A 13,323-nucleotide genomic window follows, 5' to 3' on the forward strand; every position below is an offset into this window, starting at 1 on the left:
CACATCACAGGTGCATGTGGACACTCACAGGTGTGTTGGTTGCACTCACTGGGCACGTTCTCTTTAAGCCTCAATCTCTCTAACCCCGACCACCCCTACCTGCAGGGTCCTCCTGGAGGAGGAGCAGGAGGACGAGGGGCATGAACTCTCTATACCCCACTGAAAAGGCACAGCCTCCAGTAGTAGTGTCCACCCCCCATTTGGCAGACTTCTCCAGGAGGGGGTAAGCAGGGTGGTGGGCTGGAGTCGGCTGCTCCCGGCTTGTGTGAGCGGATTGGGTGCGTATCTTCCCAACTCTCTGTGTTTGGTGATGTTGATAGTTTGGCATGGTGGGAGTATTCATACCACAGCACTTGGCAAATGCTCCGAGATCCCCCTCCCCACTTAGTGGGGTGCTAAACATCTCCCCCTGCACACCAGTGAAACGGAACAGAATCACTTTATTTCTCAGATTTATTTGGAATTGCTCAGCCGCCCTACTGTGCATGTCATGGACAGGAGAAATGCAGGGGCATAGGGTGGGGAACGGTCCCTGCTATACCAGTGGTGGGCTGGGTTAGGTGGAGCGGGGCCCCACCCTTTTGACTTTTTTTTTTTAAAGATTTTATTTATTTATTTGACAGAGAGAGACACAGCGAGAGAGGGAACACAGGCAGGGGGAGTGGGACAGGGAGAAGCAGGCTCCCCGCCGAGCAGGGAGCCCGACGCGGGGCTCGATCCCAGGACCCTGGGACCATGACCTGAGCCGAAGGCAGACGCCCAACCACTGAGCCACCCAGGCGCCCCCACCCTTTTGACCTTGATGCACCTTGGCACCCAGTTGTGACTCTTCCCTTTGCCTGCAAACCTGTTTCCTTCTCTGTCACAGTCTGACCCCCAGGTCCAGCTGGATTTCTGCCCACTTTGGGAGGGGTCCTGGCTGCCCCTGCAGGTTGTGGGGAGGGGGTCTGGAGCCCAGGGAGAGCCCCAACTCTGCCCCTCACCAGCTGTGTGACTTTGAGTGGGTTACCTGAGCAGAGCCTTGCTCCCTCTCTCCGAGAAAGAGGACTATTCTATTTATGCCGGCGCGGGGCGCACTCAGCAGCTTGGGCTGGCACGAAACTGACAGTGGATAAAAGGCAGTTTCGTTCCCCTCCTCCGGTGCAGCGCGGGCCAGATTGCTGGCACCTCTGACCAGCCTGAGTCACCGTAATTGTAAGTGCACCAACTTGGTCAGACTGACCGTCAGCTTGGACTTGAAGCGTCAAGATGCATGCTGTTTACAAAAGAAACACCTAAAACAAGGATATGGAAGGTTGAGAGTAAATAGAAAATACTAGCCGAAAGAAAGCTGGTGTGTTTCTATAAATAGCAAACAAAATGTTATTTAAGACAGAAAATATTTATGAGGGAAAACAAGAGGGCCCACCTCATGATTATAGGAATGACCTATGAAGATGAAACAACTCTCAAGTTGTATTACCCGATGACATATCCTTAAAACGTAAGGCAGATATCCAGAGCGTGGAAGGACCCCTCATGGGACAATGGGAGAAAATGTTTACAAGTCATGTGCCTGACTAGGGATTTCTATCTACAATGTATAAAGGACTCGTAAAACAACAAAAAGACAACCCCATTTAAAAATGGGTGAAGGGGGGCGCCTGGGTGGCTCAGTCGGTGGAACGTGTGACTCTTGATTTCGGCTCAGGTCATGATCTCAGGGTTGGGGGATCGAGGCCCCCGTTGGGTTCTGCGCTCAGTGGGGAGTCTGCTTAAGACTCTCTCTTCTCTCCCTCTGCCCTCCCCAGTGCGCGCTCTCTCTCTCCCTCTCTCTCTAAAATAAATAAATCTTTTTTAAAAATTAAAAAAAAAAAACGGCTGAAGGATTTGAACAGACATTTCTCTGAAGAAGATATAGCTACTTGGAAAGATGCTCAGCATCATGAGCCGTCAGGGAAATGCCAAGCACAACTGCAGTGAGGTACCACTCCACACCCCCTGGGACGGCTGGAATCCAACGGACAGAAAGCAAGTGTTTGTGACTGGAACTCTCACTCGTGGCTGGTGGGAAGGCGGAAGGTGCAGCCGCCTTGGGAAACAGCCTGGAGGCTCCTCAAGCCGGTAAGCGGGGAGCTCTCCTTCCCAGCACCCAACAAATACATTGAAAACAGGTTCATCTAAAAACTTAGGCATTACTTATAATAGACAAAAGGTGGCAACAACCCAAATGTCCATCAAGTGGTGGACAGACACACAAATTCTGGTGCATCCGTACAATGGAATGTGATTTGGCCATCAAAAGGAATGAGGTCCTGACCCATGCATTAGCGGGGACGAACCTCAAAAACATCACGTTGGAGAGAGAAGCCAGACACAAAAGGCCTCGTGCTGCATGATTCCATTTACATGAAGTGTCCAGAACAGGCGAATCCAGAGAGGCAAACGGGCGGCGGGGAGAAGCTGGGGAAACGGGAGGCACTGCTAACGGGTGTAGGGTTTATTTTTGCGGTGGTAACATGTTTTCAAGTTGATTACAGTGCTGTTGTAAAGCTCTATACTAAAAAGCATTGATTTGCAAAATTTCAATGGGTGGGGGCACCTGGGTGGCTCCGTCGTTAAGCGTCTGCCTTCGGCTCGGGTCATGATCCCGGGGTCCTGGGATCGAGCCCAGCGTCGGGCTCCCTGCTCCGCGGGGAGCCTGCTTCTCCCTCTGCCTCTGCCTCTCTCTCTCTCTATCTCTCATGAATAAATAAATAAAATCTTTAAAAAAAAAAAAAAAAACTTTTGGGCGCCTGGGTGGCTCAGTCGTTAAGCGTCTGCCTTTGGCTCAGGTCATGATCCCAGCGTCCTGAGATTAAGCCCCACATCGGGCTCCCTGCTCGGCGGGGAGCCTGCTTCTCCCTCTGCCCCTCCCCCTGCTTGTGTTCCCTCTCTCTCAAATAAATAAATAAAATCTTTAAAAATTTTTGAATGGGTGAAATAGTGTGGTTTGTGAGTTATATTTCAATAAAGCTGAATTCTGTATAAGGGCATGTATGTGAACGCATCTTCGTTTCGTTCTGCCTGTGTGTTCCTCTTCTGTTGGAAGGAAGCTCTCCCCTGCTTGCCCTCAGGGGTTTGACAAGGACCTGGAGGCAGTGTTCCCACGACTTTCATTAAGCCTGGGTCCAAATGTGTCCCTGAAAGGGTTCCCCCTTCTCTTCTGGGGCTGTGTGGGATCAGGACGAGGGTCCTGGCGAGAGGCGTAACCTGCTGGATAGAACATTTTGGCCACTTCAATGTGTGCAGTAAAGTTCATTCTCACTGAAGGTTCGGGGTCTTGGGATGCGTCACCCTGAAGCCCCAGGCTTCCCCAACCCCCATTCCCCGGCTCTGGCTCCATCTCTCAGAACCCACACTGATCTCCCCTGGACTCGCGCACAGCAGTTTGCCAAGTATATTTTGTGCGTGACGGTCTTGGGCAGGTCAGTGCCTCTCCCTGGGGCGCTTCTGTCCCTCTTCTGCGACCCCCGAGTGGCCTGTTGGCAAGTCTGGCTGATGGCCTGTTTGGGTGGAGCCCTGAGCTCATAATGGTTTTAACATTTGCTTTTTTAGAAGAATACATTTCCCCTCCTCACCCAGGACGTCCCTGCGTCTCACCAGAGGAATTCTTCTGGCTGTGACTGCTCGCACCTCTGACGGGGCCTAATGACAAAGCTGTGCCTTGTCAGAGGTACCTTCCAGTGGAACGTGTGGGCGCCAAGAACGCACCCAGGGAAGGACATGGCCCTGCCCCATGGGACAGAGGGAAGAAAGGGGGACCCCCTTCTCCTTTCCTATCCTCCTTCCTCCCTCCCCGATGCTGCCACAGAGGAGGGGTCTGCGCCAGAAGAACCTGTACGGTAAGTCTACACCCAATGGGCAGATGGCAAGACTGAGGCCCAGAGAACCCAGAGTCTAGCCCCGGGTCCTTTGCCTGGCTGGTCGTGTCACTGGAGATCCCCCACTTGAGGGTCGCCCCAGAAGGCATGCACTGACTCAAGTGTCCTTGGAGACCCCCTCAGTGGTGAGCTGACCACCTAGACTCTTGGGCCCGCCCCGGAACTGTCACGTAGCTAAGGCTGGTCTTGTCTTGGTGTTTAGCGACACCTGGTGGTCCCTGGCACCCCAGCGCCGACTTGCCTTAAACCTTTGCCTTTGCAGATTGACCCTAAGAAGCAAAGAGCTTATGAGGGCACGTGACTTTACCTCATAGAGAGGGTTCAGAGACTAGCACCGACGTGCCTGAAGCCACACAGCAATTCCTTCCTTTCTTTATTGGAACGAGCACAGCCTGAGTGCCATGCACCATGGCGCTGGGGGTACAGCGGCTGCCAAGACAGACGGCGGAGGAAAAAATGAACAGGTAAACAAGAAAACCGTCAGACTGTGATATGGAGGTGGGACAGAGAGTGACTGGGTGACTTCCTTAAATGGAGTGGTCAGGGAGGGCTTCTTGGAGGAAGTGACATTTAAGCTGATATCTGAATAAGAAGAAACCTGTGGTGCAGAGATCTCACAGAGCAGCATTCCAGGGGGAGGGGATGGTCAAAGTCCCTGAGATGGGGTTGAGCTTTGAGGAACAGAGAAAGCTGCGCAGCCGTAACAGAGTGAGCAAGGGGAAGGATGATAAGATATGAGGCCAAGATAGCAGGGTCAGGGACAAGATAAAGGGCCTAGAGGCAGGGAAAGGGATCTGGTTTTACTCCAGCCACGGTGGAAGGCCTGGAGAAAAGGCGTTCTAAGCCGGGGAGTGATTTTACAAAGATCAGGGGCTGCGGTGCAGCCCGTGGACCCAGCAGGGAGGGCTGTGGTGGGCCAGTCAGCTTCCCACTGCAGCCGTGCAGGGGAGATATGAGGGGGCCTGTCTAGGCCTTTCGTGATGGAGGGGGAGACAGGATGGACTCAAAAGTGTTCTAGAGGCGCGTTGGCCAGATTTGCTGAAGGACTGGATGTGCGGGTGAAGGAAGGAAGAGACTCACTGCGTGTTTCGCCTGTGCTCCGCGTGGATGACCGTGCCAATAGGCCCGAGAAGCCTGAGGGAGGGGGGTTTCAGGGGGAGGAACCGGGAAGTCTGTTTGGGCCCCGTGCATTTGCGATGCCTGGCGGACATCCGGGTGGGGGCGTCAGGAGATGGTTGGAGATGTGCTGAGGCCTGGGAGTGGGGAGGATGGAAAGAGGCAGGGGTTGAAGTCTCGGGCAGACGAGGGGTGACCAGGAGGCCCACTGAGGGCGTGGGCAAGAAGTGCCTCTGAATTCTGGGCCCATAGGAGCTGTGAGATCATATTATTGACATTTTAACGACTTTATTGAAATGTCATTCACATGCCATTCAATTCACTCATTTAAAATGTACAGCTCAAGTGCGGTTTCTTTTTCTTTTTTTGATATGTGCAGCCATGACCATGGTCAATTTTAGAACATTTTCATTACCTCCAAAACAAGCCCTGTGCCCTCTGGCTGTCCCCCTCCTCTCCATCCCCCACCCACAGGGAGCCGCCCTTGTGTGCAGAGCCGAGGGCAGCCACGCACAAGCCAGACTCCCTCTGCGCGGTCCCAAAAGAAGTGTGTGGGGTCACGCTTTCTTTTTTTTTTTTAATTTTTTTAATTTTAATTTTTTTATTTTTTAAAGATTTTATTTATTTATTTGAGACAGAGAGAATGAGAGAGAGAGAGCACATGAGAGGGGGGAGGGTCAGAGGGAGAAGCAGGCTCCCCGCCGAGCAGGGAGCCCGATGCAGGACTCGATCCAGGGACTCCAGGATCATGACCTGAGCCGAAGGCAGTCGCTCAACCAACTGAGCCACCCAGGCGCCCCGGGGTCACGCTTTCAAACAGCGAGAGTTCTAGCTATTTTTCTGGTAAAGGCTAGAGTAACAGAAACACCTTTGCTAAAAGAGAGAGCCTACTCTTACTCCCAGGCTGGTGTGGCTGGTGCCTGAGAAGCAAGCTTCCTTCACTCATTCAGAACGTCTGTCAGTCTTGCTGCTCTGGTCAAGGACCCCAGGTGAGGCAGAAAGGGCTCACACATCGCCTCTCCCTTAAAGGGCTCACTGACCTGTGCAGGAGACAGAAAATCCCAGTAATGAGCAGTAAGTATCATGATAAAAGTAAGCACCCAGCCAAGCCTGCAGGCTTCCTGGAGGAGGTGACCTCCGAGTGGAGTTTGGAAACACAACCAGTAGGAGGAATATCCAGAACTGCTACCCAGTCCTGAGATCCCAGGTGAAGAGGGGCCTCTGCTGGCACCAAGTCCAGGCTTTGCGGGTGCAGCTTCGCCCCCGGGGACCCTGCAGCTCTGACAGCGGCACCACAGGTGTCGGGCAGACTCATGTCCGGCTTGTTTTGTCCCCTGCATTATTTTTGGTGTGATGATAAGCCCATGCATGTCCCTACTTTCTCCTTTCTTCTATGCAATTACAGAAATTTGGTGCATGCAAAGAAGACAAGCAGGTGGATTTGCCAGGAGGGCAGAGCACAGTTTAGAGCCAGACGGGGCACTTGTGCCCAGAACCAGTTTGCCAGCCGTGTGAGAGCCCTCCAGCCCCATGATGCTTCGCGTCCAGCCTGCTCATCTGAAAGTACGCATGCCCATCACAGCCCATCCCCGCACATGGGAAGTGCTCGGTCATCAGTACCTGCCGTTATAATTACTGGCCAGTAAAGAAAGAAAAGAGGAGGTAGGAAAACCATCACCTGCAATTCTCTGAGCCGGGAGGGGCTCGGTGAGCCCTTCGGCTATATCCTTCCGCACCGTCCCTTTGCGCATATGCTATCCACGTGGCCGGTCCACCATGCGGCATGCGGTGACCTGTGTCCCGTAGTCACCCGTGCCCGCTCGTGTCCAGTTAGCCCCCCGGCCCCGAGTGACCCAGGAGCTCCGAGGGCTCCCCGCGCCGGCGGGCCTCGTGCCTGCGGTCCCGCTTGTGGCCACAGGGTGTCGCTGTGGAAGCCGGGGCCCCGCCGGTCCCCACCCCGGAAGGATGCTCCTGGGCCTTTTTGAATCTGAAATCGTGCTACGCTCCGCGAGGGGTGCCCCAGGCTGGAGGCCCCGAGCTCGCGGCTCTCAGCGTTCCGCAGCTCTCTTTCCCGCACCCCTCCCGCTAGCTTCAGGAGCTCCGGGTAGGTCAGTTTCTGGCACCTGCCCCCTCCCAGACCCCAGAGGTGGTGGGGATCCCCAGTAGGAGCTGGGCGAGCCCTCCAGCCACACCCCCTGTTCCCGGGAACGTGGCTGCTAGTCGGCGCACTCCGCGGTTGGCCAGTCGTGGAAGACGCTTGCCCGCCCAGCGGCCACCTCCTTCCGCGCCTCCCTCGCTAACGGGGCGGCCTCCTGCGGCGCCCCCCCTGCCAGTGGGTCGGAGGGACTGCCCCTGGGGCATTTGTGGGGGAGGTTTCCTCCCTGATCAACACGCATGAAGGGGGGCCGGGAGAAGCCTTCCTTCTTGGGCGTGGCCAGCCTGCAAGCTGGTGTCCCGCGAGGTCCCGCCCGTGGTGACGCCCCACGCAGTCCCCTCCCGCGGTGGACCAGGCTGGCCCGCGAGACCGATGGAGTGCGGCAGAGTAGGGGCCCCACGTGAGGTCGCCGCAAACCAGCATTAGGTGAAGGGTTGTCTGGAGGCACCATTATTTACGACCAGGGCCCTGAAACCTGGAGCCCAGAAAGTTGCCCCTTTCTCCGCAGTGTCATCACCACATTTGCTCTTTTTAATCGCGGTAAAATACGCATCACACAAAACGAACCGTCTTCACTGTCTGTACGTGTTCAGTTCTGGGGCCCCGAGCACATTCCCCTTGTGCAGCTGGCACCGCGGTCCGTCTCCAGGACCTTCCATCCTCCCAGACGGACGCTCTGTCCCCGTCCCACCCTGACTCCCAGCCCCCCAGGCCCCCGCACCTCCGCCCGCTCTGCCTCTATGCATCCGGCTGCTCCAGGTTCCTCATCTGAGTGGGACCACACAGCACTTGCCCTCTGGGACCGGCCTGTGCCCCTCAGCGTGTCCCACAGGCTCATCCACGCTGCGGTGGGTGTCAGAACGCCCTTCCTTTTCGGGGCTGAATGCTATTCCACGGTACAGATGGGCCACATTCTTCTTATCCATTCACTCGTTGATGGGCATTTGGGCTGTTTCTGCCTTTCAGCTGTTGTGAATAGCGCTGCTTTGAACGTGGGTGTGCGGGCATTTGCCCAAGGCCCTTCTTGCAGGACTTCTGGGTGTATGCCCATTGACTTTTCAGGGAAAGTGATTTTGAGCACGTTAGACCTCACTCTGCAGAGCCTGCAGACGCCGCAGGCCGGACACCCTGGCTCTTGCGTTGGCTGAGAGGGGGCTGCCACACCGTGGAGGATCTGCAGCTGGCTCGGGGGCGATCCAGCCCCTTCCTGGGACTGGGGGCTCCAGATCAGACACAGAGTTGTCTTTCCCACCCATCGAAAGCAGTGTTTCCTGTCCATGTGCGCGTGGAAATGTTTCTGTTCTTGAGAAGCAGGACTTTTGGGTCCTGGCTCCTGCCTGCAAGGCCTGAAGGTAGCAGCATCTGCCTGGTGGTCCCTGGAGAAATGACCGGGTCTGCTCCCTGGACCCCTCAAGGAGTCTGCAGCCCAGCCGAGAGATAGGCATGCACACCAACCTGGAAGCTAAGTGGACCTTCTAGGGCCTTCCAAGCGCTCCACCATCCTGACCCCCAGTGTTCAAATAGGGAGGCTGAGGCCCAGAGAGGGACATGTCCTGCTGACACCTTGCAGTGTTGGTACCCAGGCTCCTTACCCGAGCATCCGAGACTGTGTCGCCCTGCTGGCCCCACCCCCGGCTTTGTTGCCACAGCCTCCTCCTCCAGAACCTCCCCGCCGGGGACACATCCCGTGTGAGCCTGCACTCTGCCCTCCCGGCTGATGCCCAGCCTCCCTGATTGGACCCATCCCGGCAGCTTTGAAGGCCGGGACAGGGTGGTGTTCTGGCCTGGCGTAGTGAGGGCCGGACCCTGGAGCAGGGTGACTGGGAGCAGCCCGGTCTCATGCTCATAACGTGCAAAGCTCTTGCATCATCGGCAGGATGCATGCACCTGCATCATGCTCCGGGGCTGTACTCACGACTCTACGTGAGGATGTAGCTCTGCTTATCATGCATCCGAGGGCAGGGCCAGGATCGAAGTCCCAGCTGGGGAAACTGCTCCAAAGTCCCGGGCCAGGGAAACCCCGAGCACTTCCTCAAAACCAGGCAAAGTTCTGGGCATTTTTCAAACATGATCTTGTTTACGGCACAACAACCACAACAGAGCCACAGAAGTAGAGGGTGTGTTCTATTATTACCCCAGGAGCCCGAGGTGTGGAGATCGGAGGGATGCCTGGTGACCCTGCCCCACACACAGGCCCTCGGCCCTGGAGCTGCGCGTGCTCCTGCTTGAGGGCCTGATTCTGAGCTTCCCTTGGCTTTGCCAAGACCACCCCCACGGGGCAGGTGGTGAGTGCCACCCTCACAGCGGTAATGAAGCCAGCCTCCCCCTCCCCAGATGCTTCCTGTGAGCCCCCACTCGGGCCAGCAGGGAAAGCTACACGCGCTTGACTCAGTTCATCCGCACAACTATCACTGGTGAGGAGCCCGAGACCCAGAGAGGTTGCGGACTTGCACTAAGCATGTAGCTCGGAAGAAGCAAAATTGGAATTTGAACCCTGGCTGGTCCGCCAGCAAAGCTCATGTTCTCGACATGTCTCCAGACTGGCTTTTTCTTGGTTTGCTTTAGCTCTTCTAAAAAGTCGAGGTGAAATTCACATAACGTAAGGTTTTAAACATTTCAGAGCATATAACCCACTGGCATTTGGTACTTTCACAGTGTTGTGACATCATCACCTCTATCCAGTTCCAAAACATCCCATCGCCCCAGGGGAGACCCCGAACCCATGGAGCATTTCCTGCTCCTCCCAGCCCCTGGCAACCATGAGTCTGCTTTCTGTTTCGATGGACTTAACTATCTGGGATATTTTGTATAAATGGAATCATACAGTGTGTGGCCCCTTGCGTGTGACTTCTGTCACTTAGCACGATGTTTCGAGCGTGTGGTAGCATGAATCAGGACCCCATCCCTTTTTGTGCCTGGATAGTATTCCGTTGCATGCACAACCCACATTTGCTTTGCCTGTTTTTTGCCTGTTTTTTGGTGGGCAGCAAAGTTTATTGAGCAATAGTAAAGTTTACTGAATGATAGAGTACGAAACTCCCGAAGAGGGAAGGGACCCGAGAAGGCTACCCTGCTTTGCCTGTTTATCAGTTGACGGGCTTTTGGGCTGTTTCCACCTTCGGGCGATGGCAAATAGTGCTTCTATGGACATTTGCGGGCAAGTATTTGCTTGAGTCCCTGTTTTCAACCCTTCTGGATATACACCCAGGAGTGGAATTGCTGGTCGTGGTTTAATTCTAAGTTTGACCTTTTGGAGAACCACTACACTGTTTTCCACAGATGCCGAACCCTTTTCCGTTCCCACCAGCAATGTATGAGGGTTTCAATTTCTCCACACATCCTCACCAAACTTGTTATTATTATTTTTTTAATGAAAACAATTTTAATTCTAGTCATCTTAGTGCATATGAACTGGTTTCTCATTGTGTTATTTTTTTAAGAGGCAAAGCATCTTCTGTCACACTATTCCAGTAAGAACAGAGGTAAAGCCAACGCAGAGCCCACCAGGTAGCTGCTCAAAGAACATCCATCTTCATTGTGGTTTTGATCCTCCTTTCCTTAGTGACTAGTGATAGTGAGCATCTCTTCACGTGCATGTCGGCCGTTTGGACATCTTTGCAGAAATATCTATTCAAGTCCGCTGCCTGTTTTTAATTGGGTTGTTTGTCATTTTGTGCTTTTGTGTTTTTTATTTTGAAATAATTTTCAACTTACAAAAAAATTATAATATGGTTCGGAGAGAAACCCACACAATCTTTACCCAAACTCATCTACTCTTCACGTCTTGCCCCATTTGCTCTCGTACTATCTCTACTTTTTCCCACCCACACAATCTTTACCCAAACTCATCTACTCTTCACGTCTTGCCTCATTTGCTCTCGTGCTAGCTCTACTTTTTTTTCCATGAACCACTTGAGGGTCAGTTGCACATACAGTGGTCTGTTACCCTTAAATACTTCAGTATAAGGGCTTCATCTACGCAACCACAGTACCGTCATCAACTTCAGTACGATCGATGCCGGTGTATGTCTTCCTGGTCTACAGTCTGCATTCCAATCTTATCAGTTGATCCAATAACACGCATTTCCCTCCAGTCTGGGGTCCATGTTGCACTAAATTATCACAGCTCTTCCATCTCCTTTACTCTGAAATAATCCCTCGGTCTTCCTTAGTCTTTTATGACTTTGACATTTTTGCATAAAACAGTTCCTTAAGGGGCACCTGGGTGGCGCAGTCCGTTGAGTGACTGGCTCTTGGTTTAGGCTCAGGTCATGATCTCAGGGTCATGGGATCGAGTCCCTCGTAGGGCTCCGTGCTCAGCTGCGAGTCTGCTTGAGATTCTCTCTCCCTTTGCTCTTCCCCACCATGTGCACACTCTCTCTCAAGTAAATAAATAAATCTTAAAAAATAAATGCAGTACCTTTTAAAAAGATAGTGTTCCATACTCTTACTGTGCAATCTAGCAATTGCAATCCTTGGTGCTTACTCAAGGGAGTTGAAACTTGAGCGCACAGAGCAACTCACACACAGATGATTCTGACAGCTTCATATATAATCGCTAAAATTTGCAATCAACCAACATGTGTTCAGTAGATTAATGGATAAATAAAGTGTGGTCCAGACAATGGAATATTTTTCAGCATGAAAAAGAATGACTTACCAAGCCATGAAAAGACATGGGAGCACCTTAAATGTATATTGCTGAGTGAAGAAGCCAGTCTGAAAAGGCTCCATACTGTGTGATTCTGACTCTACGGCTTTCTGGAAAAGGCATAACTATGGAGATGGTAAAAACAGTGATTGCCAGGGGTGGGCAGGGAGGCAGGCAGCTCACAGAGGACTTTCAAGGCCATGAAACTTCCCTGCGTGATACTATTAAGGTGGACACCCATCACACACTTGTCTGAACCCCAGAACGTGCAACATCAAGAGTGAACCCTAACGTAAGCGACAGACTTGGGTGACAACGATGTGTGGGTGTAGGGTCATCAGTCATCACAAATGTCCTCCTCTGGTGGGGGTGTTGATAATGGGGGAGACTGTGGGGGGGGGCAGAGGATGTACAGAAAATCAACCTTTTGCTCAATTTTGCTGTGAACCTAAAACTTCTCTAGAACATAGTCTATTTTTTTTTTTTTTTATTCATGAGAGACAGAGCGAGAGAGAAAGGCAGAGGGAGAAGCAGGCTCCCAAAGAGCAGGGAGCCCGATGCGGGACTCGATCCCAGGACCCTGAGATCATGACCTGAGCTGAAGGCAGACGCTTAACCATCTGAGCCACCCAGGCGCCCTAGAACATAGTCTATTAAAAAAAAAAAAACAGTGTCCCTCAATTTGGGTGTGTTGGATGTTTCCTCGTTAGATTCGGGCCGTGCATTCCTGATTGGAACCCTGCCTAGGTGACATGTGGCCGGCTCAGGGCCTCCGGGGGGGGGGGGGGACACACACACACAATGCCCTCTGCTCTTGGCGGTGGTGTTACTTTAATCCTTGTTCTAGACATTGCCTGATTCTTCTACTGTATGGTTACTCCCCGCCCCCCGCCCCCGCTACTAATAAACATTCTGTAAAGAGACACTTTGAGACTGTGCCAATATCTTGCCCCTCCCCCTGGATTTCGAGTCCGTTGTCCTTCCGGGGGCAGCCCCTCCGTCACCTCTGCCTCCCCAGGTGGGGCACCGGAGTGGGAAAGGTGCTGACCTCGCTCACAGTTGGGTGCTGCTCTCCCGGCCAGCGCCCAGCCTTCCCCATCTGGCCCGGCTCACGTCCTGCACTCACAGCCCATCTCTTGTGCGGGCAGCCAGACCCTCTTTTGCAGAGCAGGGCTCCGGAGACTCATCTCATTTCCCGTCGCGTTAAGCTTCTCTTCCTCGTTGCAGCCGCCGAAGCTGCAGGCGAGGTCAAGGGGACCATCATGTCCTGTCACCCGGGGGAGGCCCCCAGCGGGCTTCAGAGCCTGGGGTGGTGAAACCTTGAGGGCCAGCCTGCGGTGGGCTCAGGAGGAACCTGCGATAAGATGTTCAGCAGTTAGGGCAGCTACTTTGAGGTGGGGGGGCCGGGAACCCACAGGAAGTGACTCGGTGCAGAGCTGATGGGCCTCTGTCCCGGCAGCCATCCTGGGACAGGAGCTCGGGCTGGTGAGGCTGGGGCC

Source organism: Neomonachus schauinslandi, chromosome 15, assembly GCF_002201575.2.
Source record: "Neomonachus schauinslandi chromosome 15, ASM220157v2, whole genome shotgun sequence".
Lineage (NCBI taxonomy): Eukaryota > Metazoa > Chordata > Mammalia > Carnivora > Phocidae > Neomonachus > Neomonachus schauinslandi.